At 32.7% G+C, this 21,146-nt stretch overlaps 1 protein-coding gene across 2 annotated transcripts in view; it reads left to right on the plus strand.

The window, feature by feature from the left end:
- Window positions 1-21,146, plus strand: part of LOC108908637 — a 144,349-nt gene that overhangs the window by 65,779 nt on the left and 57,424 nt on the right. The window contains exon 1 of one of the 2 annotated variants that reach the window (XM_018712736.2): window positions 11,147-11,339. The exons of the other annotated variant lie outside the window; for it this stretch is intronic. The gene's annotated coding sequence lies outside the window, so the exon portion shown is untranslated. Of the gene's footprint in view, window positions 1-11,146; window positions 11,340-21,146 lie in introns of those variants that run through there. 2 annotated transcript variants of the gene reach the window in all.

The raw sequence follows: 21,146 nt of genomic DNA on the forward strand, positions 1-21,146 counted from the left end.
GAAAATAATCGTTACCACTTTACAATTTACTTTATTGATGTACTTGTAATATGCTCTAGAAGTTTGACCGGTTTAAAGTGCTTAGTTTTGAACAAAGTTGAAGTAAAAAGAGAATTTTTGTATTTTTGGAAAAAAATATCTTTTCTTCAAAATAACTCAAAAACGCAAAAGGTTTCAAAAGGGCGTAGGAACATTTTTTAAATGTGTGTCTTTTAATTGGCTATACAATCACACTTTTTATAATTGAATATTATGCATGGTTTTGGAGATAATCTAAATGTTAATAAAAAAAAGTAGTAAAATATAAAATTTTTATTGATGTTTTCTGGAACATTTCACATTATTTTCGATATGATATATTTTGAACTGAGAAATTTCTAGAGCTTGAAAAATTATATACAGTGTGACAGTTCAAATGAAAACATCCTTTAAAATCGACTTTATCACAAACAGTTAAATTTAATTTCACTTATCGTGCCCTATATCTTATTTTTTTTCTATGTCTTTGATAAAAAGTTGTTAACAACGATTTTGTTATTTAGATACTAACCATGCCACTGGGTTTTGAACACTGAATGTGGTTTGTACCATATTTTATCAGAAAAATATTCATCATTGAAGAATTAATATCAAAGGTTTTATCATTTCCGTTTTCTTAAACGGGGTAAATAACATATGGCATCATAAATGAATTAAATAAACTAATAAAATGTTAATTAATATGTTCTTCTTAAACCTGCAATTCCAAACTAAACAGTAATTTTAATAAATGAATAATTACGAATAACAAAAAAAAAACGTACCAAAGATAAGCCTGTACTGCACATTTGAGACTAACAGATTAGTGAACATTTTATCTGTTTATTTAATTTAATTTATTATTTTGAAGGCTGCTTATCCCGTTTAGGAGGAACGGAAATTGTACAACCTTTAATACTAATTTTGCAATGGCAGTGAATAATTTTTCCGCGAAATTACGTACAATCCACATAGAGGTAGTTTAGAATTAAGTCAGATTATAAGTAAAAAAATTCGGTTCTGGCGGCAATCGTGACGTTTGCGGAGCCTCGCGAGAAATATTAGAAAGGTGGTCGGTGAAAAATTGGATTACTTGTGATTTCTTTTTATGTTATCGGAACTGCTCTATGTGTTTTATATTTCTATTTTACAGCGAGAACTGTAGGGGCTTCTTTTGTAGAATTGTTGCGAATATCCGAAACATAAGCGAATTTTTGTAGAAGATGTATTTTAGTTTTGGAGGTTAAGTTACATTATTAATATCCGGTTTGCCATTGCAAATATCTACGTTGCTATAGTCTGTTTAGAAATGAAAGAGAGTAATAAAAGCTTATTATGTATGCAAATCGTAAATAAATGTAGTACTGGTGCTTATATTCAATATTTTTATATTATGTATTTTCCGTATAGATGAGGTGTACTTTAAAAAAAAAATATGTGTGATCGGACTGTACTAAATTGTAGCAGGTAGCTAAAATTTAATCCCCGACAATCCGTCTTTGTCTATGCCGCTTCAATTTCTCGGTCCATTTCTCTTATAAGTAAACAATATAAAAACAGCATTTCAAAACATGAGGCTACTTTAAGCATCATAACCGGGTTAAGAGGGTTTTTAGTAATTCAAATAAAATTATTCAATATTATTATCAAAATATTTATTTAAATTTAATGAATAGACTTTTATTCCACACAAAAATATATGTATTTTGAAAATTCAAATTATGGTGAGTAAATGTAGTGTTGTATAAATGTACAATAAAGAAAATAAAAAAGTAGGTATATTAAAATTCATCCTCTGAATATTCTGATGAATTATCTTCGTCTCCTAGATTGATAACGATAGGTTCCACAGTAACGTCAATTAAATTATCGAGTTCCCACATTTTCTCCTCTTCTTTTTGTACATGATGTATACATCTTTGCCAGTTATCTGCAGTTACTCGTTCCAAGGAATTTTTTAACAAAATTTTCACGTCACTTAATTTAAACGTCGTATTATTTCGCGCTACATCTCCTTTTACCTGCGCCCAGACTAATTCGATTGGGTTAAGTTCACAGTGATAAGGTGGTAACCGTAGTACCGTTATTTGGCGATTTGTTGCCATTTCATCGATAACATATTTTTTCTGATCTTTATTAAGATTGACAAGTGTCAAAAGTTCCTTTTTCACCATATTTGTTTCAAAAGAAATGTTTTTTCCGGATAACCATTGAATTATATCGGCTTTCCTCCAAGCAGTCGTAGGCGTCCGCTCGGTCTGCCGTGAATGGTAACTGGCATTATCCATGACAATTACAGACCCCGGAGGAATAAGATCCAACATCTGTGTAAAATACTCTTCGAAAACATCTGCGTTCATGTCTTCGTGATAGTCACCTGTATTTTTAGATTCAAATAAAAGTAAACCGCCATCTACAAAACCACTGGCACTACCTATATGTGTCACTATTAATCTTCGCCCTTTACCTGAAGGTGCCTTGAACCCTGTTGAAAGTCCATCCAAAAATGCTTGTCGAAAACTTTTTACATTTTTATCTTGCCATACTTTTGTTACAGTATATCCCTCGTTGACCCAAGTTTCGTCTAGATAATAAATATTCCTCCCTTCGTCACGGAATTTTCTAATTGATCTTAAGTAGGATCTTCGCCAACAAATAATTTCATCTTTATCGATAAGAACTGACTTCCTGTTCTGCTTTTCCCAGCAAAAATTCAACTCTCGTAAGACGGCCCATAATTTGCTTCTACTGATTTTTGGCAAATCGTTGTCCTCTGAAAGTTCACTTAAAATTTTGTTTAGCGTTGGTATTTCTTTTTTAAAATAAAATGAGTGTACTTTTCTGCGAATGACATTTTTGAAGAAATCATCTATAACGACTTTTGACCTCCCTGTAGATGATTTTGGGGGATTTACAGTATCTTGTTCATTTTTTGTTTCCTTTAAAAGTCTGTAGATAGTCGATTTTCCAATCCCTGTCATTTTGGAACACTTTTCCACGATGTCGTCAACACTGTTGGTAGGATTTTGGTGTTTCAATGCATTAAATACATTTAATATAATAATCTTCTCATTCTGAGACAGCGCACATCTTTTCACGCGTTTAGCAGGTACGTAATCTGATAAGCTCGACATTTTACCCAAACAATATTATATCCACTGGCACAATAGTCACTAAACACAAGTCGAATTTTACTCTACTGCACTAGCACGTCTTCGTATATTCAGCTCTAAGGCTGGATTGATCTGTCACAATACACTGGCTCCTGCCCTATGATGTATCCAGTAAAATATACTAATGTACACCCATTACCTGTTAGCATTAGTGTTACCCGCTAATTACCTGAAACGAAAAATTACCACGCCCATGGCCGGTTCTTATCTCGGGGTTTTATTACTCTCTTTCATTTCCAAACAGAGTATAGAAATTGAGTTATGAATTTGTTTCCTGTTTCCAATAGAACCCTTTGCAGACTGACATTTCAATTCACCATAAAGGTACCCCTATTTTTAAGGTTTTTGCACATGCTGCTGATCATATTCTCAAGCGCATATGCAAGGAATTTTTAATGTTTTGATTAGTTTTTATAACTTATATACAATAGTGTTTACTCTTGCCTCCCTGGCAATTTTCTTATCTACGCCCATGCACATATCACAAAGTAAGAACTAGATGTTTACGAAATGTTTACATAAAATCTATTGACAGAAACTGTAATCAGATCTTCTGTATTTTACCGACACATGTTTGGGTTTGAACTTTTCCAGTCATTTAAAATATGACGATGCTTACAATTAGTATTATTCCATGACTTAATTACATTAAATACAGGGTGTCCCGAATTACATAGGCCAAAATTAACCCACCTTTAAATAAAAGTCTCTAGGCGTAGGTAAAATTCTGCCCCAAATTTTTTCCCTTATTTAAAACTAGATCTTTTTTTTTCAAATGACCCTTTTCGAGTCGAAATTATTTACAGTTTATTAATAGCTTGGAGGAACAAAACAGGTAGGTACATTTTTATTTAATCCCTATTTTGTTGCATAAAGTGTTTCATTGGGATCTCGATTATTTTAACAGATACAAGGTCAGTGAAATTAGAACAATGTTACTGAATTTGATGACGAATAACTTATATAAAAATTGGACCTACCTTTTTTAATTTGAAGTTATCGACAAAGAACTGAAAATTTTGATTTCGGTTTTTATTTTTTTAATCGAAAACAGAAGGAGAACTTTTTAAACTTGGACAGCATTAGACAGCTTTTGTTATGCCATTTTCAGGAATCTCAGCTTGAACAATACGAGTCTCCAAAACTATATTTGCCGAACCATATTTATGATACTTTTTTCTTATTTTGAGGCATTCTATCATTACCCAGTAAAATTTGACCTATACAAGTCGAAACGCCCTGTATTGCCTTGAAAGATTTCCATGAAGACGCTTCCCTTATTTTGACGCGAGACAAATCGTTTCCGAATAATGGAAGATTGATGAATTTGGCTCACGAATGTAGGGTGTCCGAAGAAAAGACCGTTTCTAAAACATATAATCGCCGACATGTAACCTCGGCGAGAGAGCGCACCAAAAAGAAAAAGCAGGCCAGGCCGAGCAGCCATGCAGGCAGGCACTTTATTTTTTGCGTCTCCGGTATCGAAGCCTTAAATGCCTCGACAATATAAATAATGTCCATGTCGAGGTAAGAAACGAACAGCGTGAACGCTCCCAACCGATCTGTTCTTTAAAAGGATGAAAGTGGGATATTATTTTCTTTGGCAGGGGCGGACTCGATGAAATTGCGGTCCTCGACATAACTGTCGCCCTTCAGGGTTATAGTAAACTATTACAGTTACAGGGCGGCACAGATTATTAAAAAGAAATGCGCATTATTTTGCTGAAACTTTTGCAGAAACCAGATATGAGATATTTCAACTAATTCTTGAAATACCTACAGGGTGTCTCTAAATAGTCTGTACAACGCTCCACCAGATCTAGCATAGCTCGAAATAAGTCAATTTAACTAAAATTGCCATAGTCCAAAAATTGATAATAACGTAGCTACGAGGTGTCAAATTTGAAAAAATAAATTAACATTTTCTTTAATATCTTTCGACTACTTCGAGCTATATTCGTGCTTGAGAAATTCGAATTTATCGACGATTTTGTTGTATCTGCTAGGGGGCGCCACAAGCGACCATTAGGGCACATTTAAACTGCCAAAACTTTTTTGCCACGGTGTTAACTTTGGGTTAGAAAAATCTCTTTCACCAACTTTCCTGTTTAAAAAAGTATGCCTTGCTAGTAGCCAACCGTTTTCAACAAAAATGCATTTAAATTTGTAAATGCATAGAAAAATTTCTAACCGATCTAAAAATCTAAAAATTTCTTTTCTTAAAAGAAATGTTTTTCAATGGCAGTGAAAATAACTTTTAAACAAGATATTAATGAAAATGTTATTTATTTTTTCAACTTTGACATCTTGTAGCTTCGTTATTATCAATTTTTGAACTAAGGCAAGTTTAGTAAAATCGACTTATTTTAAGCGTGGTGGAGCGTTGTACAGACTCTTTAGAGAAGTTAAAATGGCGGTCATAATATAGGATTCCATTTAAATGCTATTTACGTTTTAACTCTAACGTAATAGGTTGATATCTGAAGTGTTTTGTTGTTATTTTTTCCTTCTTATAATATCATTGGATTTTGTAGTTTTATCTATTCAACATGGCGTTTTTTAGGAAAATAAATGACATCTCAAAAAACATTAAAATATTGAGAAAACGTCATTGTCTGGAAATCGAATTTCCTTAAATATATATCTTTATAAACAAATACCTAAGTTAAAGGTCAAAAGTACAAAAAGTAAACGCTTGTTCCAGTTTTTTCGTTAGATTACAGGAATTAGTTGAAAAAGAGTTTTAAAAAGTGTAATTTTTTTGTAACCTGATCCATTATACATAATATAATAATAAATTTACAATATCTCCACAATCTTTATTTTTTCATGGTAAAACTCCGTGTAGGTCACTGGGTTGTAGAACTCATCGTTTTTGAGATACAGATTGTTGAAATTTAAAAAATAAGTTAGATTTAAATAGCTCTTTAAACTGTTTGACTCCGGATTAGTGGCTAAACTAATTAAAGGCAAACATTCAGTTGGAAATTGTAAAGACATGTTTATGTTTTAAAAGAGGAGTGCCCCTAAGGCCGGTTTTTTTTTAGTACCTACTAGCAATACTGAATCGTTTCCACCCTAAACGGACCAACCCCCTCACCCTTATTTCCCCCTCCACCCCTTTAAATGCCGGGGAAACTATCGCTTATTAGAGGAATCTTTAAAGAGCTTAGAGATGCGAGACACATTCAATTCTTATGAATCTTACATATGAAGAGTTTTTTGGGTCGCTGATCACGAATCTGGTCTCAGAATCGCGGAATTCAAAATGGCGGATCCAATATGGCGGACAAGAAAATTGAAATGTCTTCAAAATGCATGCATTTTTTGTAATGGGTTTTTTTGGGTCTATGACTACGAATCTAGACTCTAAATCACGAAATTCAAAATGGCGGATTGAATATGGCGGACAAAAAAATAAAATGTCTTTAAAATGCATGAATTTTTGTGTAGTGGGGTTTTTAGGGTCCCTGATTACGAATCTGAAGGCAGAATTACGAAATTCAAAATGATGTATTCCATATGGCGGACAGAAAAATTAAAAATATCTTCATAATCCTCAAATATTTGTTTATAGAAACTTTCTTGGACCACTGATTACAATTACGAATTCAGAATCGCAAAATTCAAAGTGGCTAATCAAATATGCACAAACGTGTGTATAATTATTGATTTTTTCTTTTTCGTTTCAATCAATGTAAATGTGTGTCATCTCATTTAAGGGGGTGGATAGGGGGAAGGAGGGTGAGGGGGTTAGTCCGTTTAGGGTGGAAATGATTCACTATTGCTAGTAGGTATTAAAAAAGAATTTTTCAGATTTTTTCAGCCAAAAATAAATTAGGCCAAAATCCGGCCTTAGGGGCCCATCTGCTTTAATGTAATTTCAAATTTTTTAAGCAATAATAACCTAATAAATTTAATTTATTTATGTTAACAGCATTTAATGCATTATTTCTTTAGCTTCTAATTGTTTCAGTAAATGTAAAATTATACAGGGTGTTAATGATAAGTTCTGCCAAACTTTAATGGCGTATTCTACCGATGAAAATAATCAACTGTTGCCCTATAAAAATTTTTGATACATTTCTCTACGGATATACAGGGTGTTAAAAGTCTCAAATATTTATATTATTTTTCCTGAAACTTCGCTGGCATAAAAGATTGAGTGATAAAATTTGGGGGATGACATTTTTTTTAGTAGGGACTATTTTTTCATGGATAACTTATTCCAAAATACACTCCAGTGGCGTAGTTATTAAGGGAGTGGTGGACCTTTTTTCAAAAAAAAATCGTACGCCACTGGTTTTTTAACTATTTTAAATGTTTTCAAAATTTGTGGCAATAACGTATTCTTGTAAAGTATTCGTAAAATTTACTGGTAATTGGGAAATCAAATAAGAAGATATTTAAGTACCTACATTGTTATTTACCATTTCCTATTGATTGCTAAATGTGTAACAATAAATCCAATATCTAACATTTTTGAGTGATTTCAAAATACTATACGACGCCACTGTTTTGTGTGTTGTAAAAATTGAAAAATCATATACAAGGTGTTTGTAAATAAGTGCGAAATATTTTATGGGGTAGTTGCCAAAGTTATTTTGTGACAAAAGTTCATATAAACGTAGGTCGAAATTTGCTTCGTTTCCGAGATACAGTGTTTAAATTTTAATTTTTTATTTATTTTTATTAATTATTTCAGTTTTAAAGATATTGACTCGAAATTTGAAAAACGCTATAGAGGTATAAATGCATATTTTGGGATGATCCGAATATTTCTACTTGCACCAGTGGCGTTCGTACGAGTATGCCACAACCTTTTTTAATAAAAAAAAATGGTACAGCACTGACTTTTTCCCGTTTTGATATTTTTTTAGAATTCCGCCATCAATTCTGAATGAAATTGGTTCTTAAATTCAGGAAAAAAAAACATTTTATTGTAGATTTTGTTAATCTTTTATTTAAATCTTTTTTAATAAAGTGTTATTATAGTCAAATAAAAATGCAATTCAACATTGAAAATAAAAAGTTAATATGAATGTGGGTAAAAAATTCTTCGATCTCGAGATACAGGATGTTAAAAAAAAACTGAAATAAAAATAAATAAAAAATTAAAATTTGTAACTATAACTCGGAAATGAAGCATATTTCGAACTACGTTTATATGAACTTTTTTCACAAAATAACTTCGGCAACCACCCCCTAAAATATTTCGCACTTATTTACAAACACTCCGTGATTACTTGAAACTTTTAACACCCTGTATATTCGTAGGGAAGCGTCCTATCAAAAATTTTGATAGGGCAAACGTTAATTATTTTCATCGGTAGAATACGTCATAAAGTTTGGCAAAACTTATCAGTAACACCCTGTCTATCTAACAAAAAAATTGCTATTTTTTTTGTGAAACGAATAGTTTCTAGTTACTCCTTCCAAAGATACGATAATAAAGAGAGGCGTTGACAGGGATGTACTGAGAACGCAGCAAAATCTGAAATTTAATTTTTCCTCTGCAACAGTTTCCATGAATGTATTACTTTTAGCTAAAAGTCCTATACAATACATCTCGTTATGTTTTTTTCAATTTTTCTTCTTTTTTCTAATAAAATGTATTTTTCTAATCTTTCTAACGGACGAACTGTACTTACTTGAACTTCGTGCTTTGAGATGTCTCGTCGCCTTTATTCGATGTTCTCCATACTTTACACTAGTAACTCTTCATTAGTGATCCTTATTAGGCACTCTATCAAATCGCCTTAATTCAATGTACGTCACGTAAGCAAAAGTGAGATGTAGGATATATATCTCATACAAAAACTTTCCTATTTGTCTCCTAAGTCCGGCTCTCTGTTCCAATGCTTCGAATACCTACATGTATTTTATTATTTATTTGTATTACCTTGTCAAATTTCTGTCTACAAAGCGAGGTGTGAATTATTTAAAAATATATTTATTTACAATACAGGGTGTTAATTAAGTATGTACAATAAATTTAACAGACGATTATTTGAGTGGTTTTAAGACTAAAATTCATATACACATTGGTCCGTAGATGCTTCGTTTTCAAGATACAGGGTGTTAAACTTTTGTAAAAAAATAGTTGTTTCTTAAATAGCTTAAATATCCTTTACCTAATTTTGTTGTAATTTGGCAGTGTTATTTGTACTTTATGTTATTTAGATGTTAAATGTTATCAATAAAAAAATATAAAGAAATTATAATTTTCAAAAAAACTCAAGGGATATGCAATTAAGTGGATTTTATTTTTTATCTACAAAAAATAATCAAGATATGAAAAACATTCAACAGACAAAAAAATTGTATATTTAGTTGCTTATTTCAAAAATTATATAAAAATTACAAAAAGTCAGCGGCAGTTGTCAAAAATATTCGTTAAGGTACCGCTTGGGACGCCACTGGACTTAATAAATCTAATCAAGTTAGGGTTAAATTAGCCCCTTAACACTACAAATTTCACTGCCAAATTTCAACAAAATAGGATAAAGGATATATAAGATATTTACGAAATAGCAATTTTTTTTACAAAAGTTTAAAACCCCGTATCTTCGAAACGAAGCATCTGCGGACCAATGTTTATATGAACTTTTTGTCTTAAAATCATTCAAATAATCGTCTGTTGAATTTATTGTACATACTTAAAATATGATTATTCTACTAATAATAAAGACATTATTATTATTATTATTATTATTATTATTATTATTAAATAATAGTATACCTATTAAATCTTGTATTAGCACGTCTGTGGTTGGCAACGGAATGAAATAAAGTGTTCAGATTTCACGGGATTTAGATTTTTAAAAATGCTGCTAGTGTCAAAAAAACAGGAATTATTATCGAAGGGATATACCAATATTAGTTCACAAAAAATCATGGAACAAAATTTTAACAAACAGGTGTACAAAATGTTCTTCAAAAATTAAAGAATGAATGTCATTTAAGTCATGTAGAAAAATAGTAGTGAAGAGCATTTAGATTTGTTGTGGAATTAATAAATGAATAAATTTGCCATATAATTTGGAAATTGAAAAAAGTGGCAGATATCAGCGCCCATAATTCTTTATCATAAAACGCGAGCATTTGGTAGAAATGGCATTCATTATAATGGAAAAGTATAAACTACACTCAACGTTTTTGATTTGAACCAATGCAGCTTCAGGGCTTCATTGACAATTAATTCTATCATAATGCTGAAGTCAAGAGACTTTTCAGTCAATAGTATAATAAAAATCAAATTTTTATAATTTAACTAGGTCTTGCAAGTTATAAATGCTGTTTCATTCTGAAAAAGTACCAGATAAAATAAAAAACCACTAAAACTTTTGAGAACCCCAGCTTTTCTCTCACGTTATGATTCTTTGAATGAATGTTTCATTGTCATTGGATTGTTCAACGAGTTGCCCACAATCGTCCAGATGATTTTCTTTCTGTTGTTCGGTGATCAAACGTCTAGCCATCTGGTGAAAAGTGGTTCTTGCCGGTTGGCAACACTGTTTGGGAGTACCAAATGTAACAGCGACACCCCAACAGAGTCACTGGTATTATTGGAAACAGTACAATTTTAACGAAACAAAAGAGATCGTAGATAAATTGACGAGGGAGGGTATGCCTATAGTCGAAGCTTCAGATCTAGGTAGAGGATAGAGGCACTAGCAAAACCTATGCCCGCACATCAGCGTATCACAACCAGTTGTTGCCTGTGTCTCTGGCCTCTACCAGAATCTAAAACCTCGACTCTCTACTATGGCAATATCATCAAATACTCATTCTTTACCGTTGCTGCTTATTTTTGCGTTTAGAACAATCCAGCACTGCTCCTCCGCCCATATGGTACTGAATACGACCCTGTCCTGGAACGTACCTCGGCTCAGCCCCACCACCGAGCAACGGTCGGTCTCTGATAGCACAATTTGAAATAACGAGTGAGTTGTGCAAGGTGGTCGTCTCGTGTGACGCGCTTTCGGTCTGTTGTTCCCTCAATAATCCGCCGTTTATTTTGCTTTGGTGCGTGTGTTTTTCGCACAGTGCTCGCGAAAAGCATGGTCCGTCCCGTCGGGCTCCAGATAGACCTTCTGGTTGGGAGCAAAGTGTGTTTGTGTGCCGCCACGGAGGCTTAACAGAATGGTAAAATTAAGTGAATTAACGTGTCGCCTGTAAGATCGTGTTGCCTACGTTGAGGTTGCGGCGCTTCTACCTACTTTCAAATATCATTCGTCCGTTAATTATCAAGTTTATGTATACACGTATGATAGAAACAAATTGGAATTGAGGAATGATAGGTTCTAGGGAATTCGAAAGATAAATATATTGAATCGGTGTTTACTGTTAACACGTACGCTATGCGATTCGAATGAAACGTACCTACACAACTGTTGACGCTCTAGAACGAGGGTTTTTATTAAATTTTATAAATTATTACGTCTGCTCTGATTACATTCAGAGTGACCTTTTTGGTGGACACGGATAACTAATATTGCTGTTAACATTTAAATTAGGTTTCTGGTTTTCGTTACCATTCGTGTGTTTAAGCTTACACTATCATTATTAATTTTCTTAAGGTTAGTAATTATAAGACTATTTACATTTTTTACAGCGCTTGGTATTGTAAATTGAGCAAATTTACGCTTGTAAAATTATTTCTAGGTACTCGAATAATATGATGGCAAATATTTTGTCTCCGGAATTGTTTCTTAATGTTGTTATTTCGTCAGAATGTAACTGAAAAGGTACTAAGTATTTTCTAATTAAACAATTGATGGGAATTATGGAGATTTAAAAAAGGCAAACAAGAACCAGAACCATATTAGTACAAGATTAAATGTAAAACAATCTACGCAATCACGATGTACGTACATATATATTAAATTTAAATGCTTGTCTATATAAAGCAGGTGCTAGACTACAGTTGCAACTAAAGGCCAGTGCACACTATTGTTGCAATCAGTTAGGGTAAATCGAGATAAAACTCAGACATTTCAAAATGTGGACAAATGTTAATACTGTTCTTTATGGTTCTTTATTTCTTTCACGTAAAGTATAACATAAAGTAATACAATTCTACGTTGTAATTCTATATTTACCTCTATACAGGGTGTTTTTGAATGGAGTAGCATAAATGATACCAGTGAATCTACATTTCAAAAGAACACGATCTGCATCTTAATATTCTAAGAAATAATTTGAATTTTGCTTCAAAGATACTTTTCACAGATGAAGCAACTTTTCAAAGACATGGTTTAACCAATATGCACAATCTTCATTCCTGGGCTCCTGAAAATCCTCACGAAGTATCTATGACAACATTTCAACATAATTTTAGTTTAAACATTAACGCCCATGGATTTTTTCTTTTGGGGACATACAAAAAGTATTGTTTATGCGACCCCATAAAAAAGCTACAGGAAAGAATATTCGCGGCGGCTGTGAGATTCGCAACAATGCCATAATTTTTGCTCGAGTCCGTAACAACTTTGATAAACGTGTTAGGTTGTGTTTAGAAAGAAATGGCAATTATTTTGAAAATGTCCTTTAACTAAGTTTTTTGTTTTTTCTCTTTTTGATAATAAATTATTTCTTAGTTTCGTTTTCATTGTACTTCTATTTAATAAAAGTTTCTGCGACATTCAAACAGTTATTTGTGCAACTACTGTAAAGAGTGTGTATTTGTTGTACGATGCATGAAGTTTGCAGCTCGAGACGAAGTTGAGAGCTGCAATAATGTTAAGTGCAACAAATATGCTTTTTGCAACATTTTTTCTACGATTGTTTTTATTTCAAATTTTATTTAACAGTATTTTACATAATATTAAAATTTTAACTGACAACTGGAAATTAATTGTGCAAATTGTCAATGTCAGACGTTAGGTACTTATATTATGCTTAGATTAAACTTGTAATCAATATTTTTTTTTGTACTACTGTAAAAAAGTTAAACTTTTGGCACAGTAGGTAGTGCAATAAGTAGTAAATTTTGCACGATCGTAGAAAAAAACACTTGTAGCATGTCTACATATTCATCATTAGTAAAATTTGGCATAATTCTTGTTAATTTACACCCAAAAAGTATTTAGCTGACAACAGTGACAACTTACAGAAGAGTTAATTGTGACAACTGGCATGACAGCAGCACACTTAGTTTTTCTTTGATTGATTGCAATCATATACGGTGTGAGGTGAATGGTAATACATTTTATTTTTTTTATTAATAAACGAAAAGTTTTAAAGGAAAATTGCTAGAGAGGTAAAAGTTTCTAAAAGAACCAGTTTATCTAATGCGTATTTTTGGATATCGAGTTTCTACGAAATATAAAAGTTATGGCAAAAAATGGCTTGAGGGGTGGTTATTTCAGCCCCTTTCGAGGGGTTAAAATTTTCGAAAAATAGTTGAAAACTCGCATCTGTATTAGTAAACAACCTGTAAAAAATTTGTTATTTGTACCTCGTTCGGTTTTAATTACAGTCAATTTTCATAATTTTTTTGGAAACTGATGGCCCATATCTCTTCAGGGGTGAACATTTTACTAGGGCGATTTCACTGGTATCATTTATGCTACTCCATTCAAAAACACCCTGTATAAAAAACACTTATTTATTTTAAAATTAGCTCATAAAGTTCGTAACAATGTAGCCTATTTTCAGCAATATTTCTGTTATTCTGACATGTTGACTATGGAAGGTAAAAGTAATCCACACCACAGTAACGTCTGAATCTTGTAAAGCTAATTGCTGCTTGGATTTTCAGCGATGTCAAATAACTTTTTTTTAACAATTGAACAACCTCTTTGGTCTAATCGGAAAGCCAGAAATCGAAGACTATTCGGTACGTCATATTTGGAAAATTATTTCCCTCTTATTTAAGATCTTACTATTGCATACTGACAAATACTTATGTATTTATGGTAATATTGCTTCAACAATAGCTTGTTAATTGAATTATACCCCATCAAACAAGCAAGCCAAGCAAGGCTCGTTAACCCAACTGTTCCAGTCTTAATACTAGCAGTTGTTCGACCGCAAAATGTAATTATTTAATAAATAAATGGGGACGACATCGCTCTGACTTTTTGCTTCAATACATTCTGCTTATTAAGATCATTGAACGACAGAACGTGAACTATTTGAAATGGTGTTTCCTTGTTGTCATATGTTTCCCAGAGATCTTAGTTTTAGATTGCGATGAACAAAAAAGTCGGCGTTAGTATTGATCATTGATATTTCATTATAAACGTTAATAGCAAGTGGACACACACTTTCGTTTTAAGTCGTGTATTTAAAAACCATTAAATGTTTTTACTTATACTAGGTTTCGTATGCATAATGTTCACGCATTTACCATAAAGAGTGTTCACTAAAAACTTTTCAACAACAAATCTTTTACATATCCTACAATGTTTAAATCTATAGGTAAATACGCTTTAAGTCAGTTGGGTACTTTTCTTGAAGTCATTCGCTTTATGTAACTTTGTCTCCTGCAAGTAGATGTCATTCTTACATACATTGGTAGTCAGATATTTAATACGAGTAAATCTACTCTAAGTCCCGCAACTGTTGATTTTTTGTGGATATGCCTCAAGTGACACTTGTGTTCTTTTACTCTTGTACTGATGTGTCTCCCCGTTCGTCCTTTTCCATATACAGGGTGTCTTACACGAACTCCATCGATGGACATCTGGGAAACTGCTAGAAGGATTTTTTGAAATTATGATGGTGTGATACGAGGCATGAGGCCTACTAACATATTTTCAAGTTCATCGTACTTCCGGTTATACCAGAAGTCGATACCAACTTTCTTATTTTAAATGGAACCCCCTGTATATTATTGCATTTTTTGGAAAAAGCATTTATTTTTAAGTTGAAAACATACAGCGCACTCCATACTTAGGATTGACCGTTTCCTAGATATTTTGATTTTTAGGCAAACATTGACAGAATTCTATTGGAGCAGCGACCCACAAGGAACTAACCTTCGGATTAGTTCAAAACTCCAGTGTATACAGGGTCTCATGTATATGTGGAAAAATGTACGTACATTGGACAAATGGCATGACACGTTAGTATTAAATTAAAGAAGCATAAGTGTCACTGAAGATTAACAACGTAGAAATATATAGCAGTTGTGGTGCACAGGGCAGATACAGTGCCTACACATGATGAGCCTAACCCCATAATTTTTGTGTGAGAGGGAAGATTTTGTTCCAAGACTCCAAGACAGGGAGCAATAGAAACCAGAATATGTAATCAAGATCAAGACCAAGAAGAATTTCAATCGAGATGAGGTGCTGAAACTACATTTAATTTGGAAGATAGATTCTCTTTATATACGGAAAAATATACATTGGACAAAGGGGATAACACAGTGCGAGGTTAAAAAGTGTCATTTGAAGAATGACAACCTAGATCAGCATTTGCGAAACATAGGACATGCAATAGATCGAACTCATACAAGAATTTCTAGTGAGAGATTTTGCCAAAACTAAGGCAAGACAGTAGACGTCCAGAAGAGTTGAAATAGCCTCATTTGAACAACATGGAATTTGGAAAAGACATGTCTGCAGAAACCAGAACGACACGGGCCAATGAACTAGAATATAAATATAACACCGACGAAGAATTTGACGATAATATAGAAAGGGAAGACTTAATACGTAGTGTAGTAAAAAAAATCTTACTTCTTAAAGCTGAATAATTCAATTTCAATGCAATAAATATTTATGTTTAGAATGACAACTAACAAATGCAATGCGTTTAAAAAGAGAAATAGGTACTATTATTATATTAATAACAAAAATAACCATAAAGTTACAAAGCTACCGATAATGGTGCATAAACTGACATCTCAAATTTTGGCCTATGTATTCAAATTTGTGCTATACCTACAGCAAATGCTACGAGTACTAATATTTACTGGACACGTTTCGGGTTTGAACTAGTTTTAGCATTTTTACTTAGTATTTTTAAAGTTTTACTGGTTTTTATAGCTATGACCCGATAAAGTTATTTCTTTTCGAGGTTTTTTCTATTTGCCGATTGCTGTTTAACCTTGAATTCTTATACAGGGATGGCCAGATGTACGGAATAAAATTCATATCTTTTGAATGAGTAATTTTTTTTAAAACGCCAAAACACGTTAACTGATTTTGATTTTTTCCCATTTTTCGGTTATATAATAATTAATTTTTCTTCAACCCCCTAACCCCCAGCTACCCCTACTTTTTTTTCAAATGAAAACAAGGTATGAGGGGGCTCGTTGAAAAGCTTATAGAAAACCGAATCCAGCCATACCAAATAAACAAGTTTTATTTTTTCAATAGCAAGGTGTTTAAGGTCGTATAAAACACCTACCTACTTAACAAGTGAAATAAAATTTAATTATCTTCAGTGTTATCCTCCATGATTTTGCACAGAATAAAATAAAGAATTTGAAACTGTACCTATCACTGCTAACGCAAAAAAGATATATTTTTTATGTTGCGTTTTTTTGGCACCACTTACTTGCCAGGCTTCTGGTTAATTTTTCGCTTTAGTTGTAAATTGGAGTTCGAAACGTTACTATTGTGTCAAAATCAAGTTATTTACTGAATTGCAATGGTATTGTCGGAAAGGCAACGCATCGAAATCTTGATATTGCTTGGATGTGGAGACAAAATAAGAAGTCAGGCTGAAGTGCGCGATTTATTTAATGCGTAATACCCCGAAAACCAAATCTCGCTAGGGACAGTTAGTAAAATATTTCACAAATTTGAGGAACACGGTGCAGTACAGACATTGGCCAAAACTGGACGGGCACGTGCTTTGAATGAAGAAAAGAAATTAGACATTGCATTAGAACTTGCTGAAAATCCTCATACTTCAACTGTTTCATTGGCCCGCAATCACGATGCTTCTCGAACTGCAATTCGAATGTTTCTGAAACAAGAGAAATACCACCCCTATAAGGTATGTCTTGTCCAAGAGCTTTTGGAAGACGATTATGATAGGCGATTACAATTTTGTGAGGAAATGATGAGACGGTGTGACGACAATAATGGTTTTCAACGAGACGTACTTTTTTCGGATGAAGCTACGTTTTATTTAAATGGAGTGGTTAACAGGCACAACTATCGCTTTTGGTCCCAGGAAAATCCACACTGGATATGCAAATCGCATACGCAGCATCCACAAAAAGTTAATGTATGGGCGGGTATCATCAACAACATAATCTTGGGCTCATTCTTTTTTGAAGAAAATCTTACTGCTGCACGCTACTTGGATTTTCTAACATTTGACCTGATACCTACTCTAGCTGTGATTTTCCCTCATGAAATTGATCCAGATATACCGAATGAAAGAATTTGGTTCCAACAAGATGGCGCTCCCCCACATTTTGGTATTGATGTTCGAACATACATGAAATGTTTCCAAATCGCTGGATTGGTAGACGGGGTACAGTTGAATGGCGGCCAAGATCCCCCGACTTAACACCCCTGGATTATTTTCTTTGGGGATATTTGAAAAAAAGAGTACCAGGACAGACCGGATAATAATTTAAAGAACAAGATTAGGGCGGAGATGCATAATTTACCAGCTGAAGTCATTCAGAATGCTGTGTATCATCTTGGAGAATGCCAAATAGTGAATGGAGGACATTTTCAGCATTTGCGACATTTGAGTTTATTTTTGTAAATTATCTAGTTGTTTCAATTTCTAAATGAAAAAAAACTTGCTATTGAAAAAATAAAACTTGTTTATTTGGTATGGCTGGATTCGGTTTTCTATAAGCTTTTCAACGAGCCCCCTCATGCCTTATGTGTCCATTTGAAAAAAAAAGTAGGGGTAGCTGGGGGTTAGGAGGTTGATGAAAAATTAATTATTATTAAACCGAAAGATGGGAAAAAATCAAAATCAGTTAACGTGTTTCGGCGTTTAAAAAAAAATTAACTCTTTCAAAAGATATGAATTTTATTCCGTACTTCTGGCCTTCCCTGTATATTAGGTACATTAAATTTTGACTATGTACAACGTATGATGTCACACTTTTTAAGCATCTGATGTCTCTATCTGTAAGCATTTTTATTTTTTCCTCCAAATTTCACTTTATATTTAAATTTATAGTAAAAAAAAAACTAATCTGTTCCAAACTTCACCGACTACAGCTTTTGCTCAAAATAACTGGCATATCACTGTTTCATTATTTGTTGATTCGGTAATTGACGTAATGCAAAATGCAATTGGTTTTGCCCTACAAAAAACAGAAATGCAATCAAAGTTTCAAGGATGAATTGGGTATAAACTTAGGCGAATTGATTTATCATTTAAGATTCAAGTATGCAGTTGTTAAGTGTTGAAGTGTTACATGAATTCGAATCAAGTGTGCGATGAAAACCGCGTAAAGCAAACATTTATCATATCGTTATTGTTTCTCCTCTGCGAACTTGGAATCTACCGTTAAGCGCAACCGAGTAGGCTGTGAGGATTCAACGCGGAAAACGTTTATATTCCTATTCATTAATTGCTGTAAAACCAAGAGCTGCCACGTAATGAGAACAAGCGACCGCAATTACCTCTGTTGCAATTGATTAATTAAAATAACCCAAATAGAATTGGTGCGCCGCAAATCTCATTAAGGGGAATAAAAATTAATTGAAACAGTTGCGAGCGTCGCGTCGTAAAAAAATTGTTTGCAGAGTGCTCTCGATTTTAGACTAGTAATAGGTCGTCTTCCGTTTATTAAATGATATTTTAAAAAGATTTTTCGAACGTATGTGACATGTATCAATCGTTATTTTATTTGTACACATGTTACTGTTGAAACTATGTGTCACAACCATTTTTTTGAGTAATATGTAGGATGAGTTATTGATAACGAAGGTGTATCATTTTCAATAATTCACTTTTCGCAACGGATATTGTAAGTTTGTAAATTGTTTATTGATTGTTGGTTTCCTAAAACCCATTAGAGTAGAGAGGTATTTAAGAAGACACCCTTTTATCCTTTGCTACCATTTTATAAACTAGTTTAATTTTTAAATAAATAACTAATTAACTGTCATTACTTCAGAGTATTTAATAACGACAATAACTTGGCATTTGTAAAATACAAAAAAGTTATTTATACAGAGTGATTCAGTAATAATGTTAATAATTTTAACCACGTACTCAAAAGACAGAACCTTTTAAAAATAAGCAAATTACTCCTTAACTCCCGCTAATTGGCGCCCAACCGGGAACACAGAGCGTTCGAACGTTGAAGCGAAACAGCTGATTTCTCCAGTCGTCTTGAATTTTGCAATTGATTTCAAAATTATAGTTCAGCGAATCCCAACTTTATTAACAAAGTGCAATAGACGGATTAGTGTTATTTCAGCCGTATTATAATTTTAAATAAGTAAGTATCATATTCCTCTTTGAAAATCGAAATCACTAGATATACGTACTACAAACTCAATAATTAATATTCAATTATAAAACATAGTGAAAACGTTAACTATTAAAAATACTAAATTGTAATAACCTAATATTCGAAAATAATAATAATAATTATTATTATTATATAAAGCTAGGTTAGTGACTGAATAATACGGTAGGTCAAGATTCCTAAACCTTGCATGCATTTTAAAATTTTTTTAAACACGTATTATACTTATTTTTGATTTTTTCATTTTCATGAAAAAGTGGCGGAATCTGGAATACTAAAAATAGAATGTAATACAGGCTAAATCAAAATTCAGTACAAAGAATTTAGGAGCCTCGTTAGCAGCATATTTTTGAAGTCAAAATAAAACTTTATTTTTCTATAAACGTGGTTCCACAAATGCTTAGTTTCCGATATACAGAGTATTGAAGTTTTTTATTTTTTTCGATTTTCTAGGAATAATTTCCATACAGATTTGAATATTGGCATAAATCTTGGGGTACGAGGGTTATTTAGGATGTTAAATTTAAATATGTCATTGCAAATGACGTTGCTTGAAGAGGGCGCCACATATAAGGGTGCACTTGAATTAAATTGGACCTAACTTTTTTACAACCTTGTAGATCGACATTTCGTATTAGTGCGTTTATTCCCTTATCAATTTTAAGCAAAAAAAATATACTTGGTCGAAATTGGAGATATTGGCGATGAGTTAAATGCACACCATATTTTCAAATCTTATGACTATTTACGGTGAAAAATTTTAAAATTTGTTTTTATCATCTAATCAGTAATGCTTCTCTCTTGAATCTTGAATTTTAGCTCTTTACATTTTTTTCATATAACTAACCGTTTTCGAGAAAATCACTGTTGATTAGTGGCAATACTAACCTACCTTTTTTTGCTTAAAATTGATAGGGGAATAAACGTACTAATACGAAACGTCAATGTACAGGATAGTAAAAAAGTTAGGGCCAACTTAATTTAAGCCTACCCTTATAGCTGGCGCTCTCTACAAGCAGCGTCATAAGCAATTACATATTTATATTTACCATCCTAAAAAAACCCCGGACCCCAAGTTTTATACCAACATTAAAATCTGTTTGGAAATTATTTCTAAAAAAAATCGAAAAATATACAAAATTTTAACATCCTGTATATCGAAAACTAAGCATTTGTGGACCGACGTTTATAGGAAATAGTCTTATTTTGACCTCAAAAGTACGTCCCTAAATTTTTTGCACCGAATTTTGAATCAGCCTGTATATGCTTATTAAATCAATTTCGGGCATATCAACTTAGTTCAAAGGCAGTCAAATAGCTCGTAACCGTTAAAGGTTTGTAAAAATTAGTCCTAGAATTATTAATGGGACTAATATGCTCATTCCGTATCATCAGATAAAGGTATTTCTTTGGTCAGTTTTATTTAAATAATACTAATATTTACATATAGTATTATGTTAATATACTTAATTCTGCTTATTGGAATTGTCAACAGTAGGCAAAAAACACAAAAAATAATAATTTTTCCTTCCATAATT

This window comes from Anoplophora glabripennis, unplaced genomic scaffold (assembly GCF_000390285.2).
Source record: "Anoplophora glabripennis isolate ALB-LARVAE unplaced genomic scaffold, Agla_2.0 scaffold432, whole genome shotgun sequence".
Lineage (NCBI taxonomy): Eukaryota > Metazoa > Arthropoda > Insecta > Coleoptera > Cerambycidae > Anoplophora > Anoplophora glabripennis.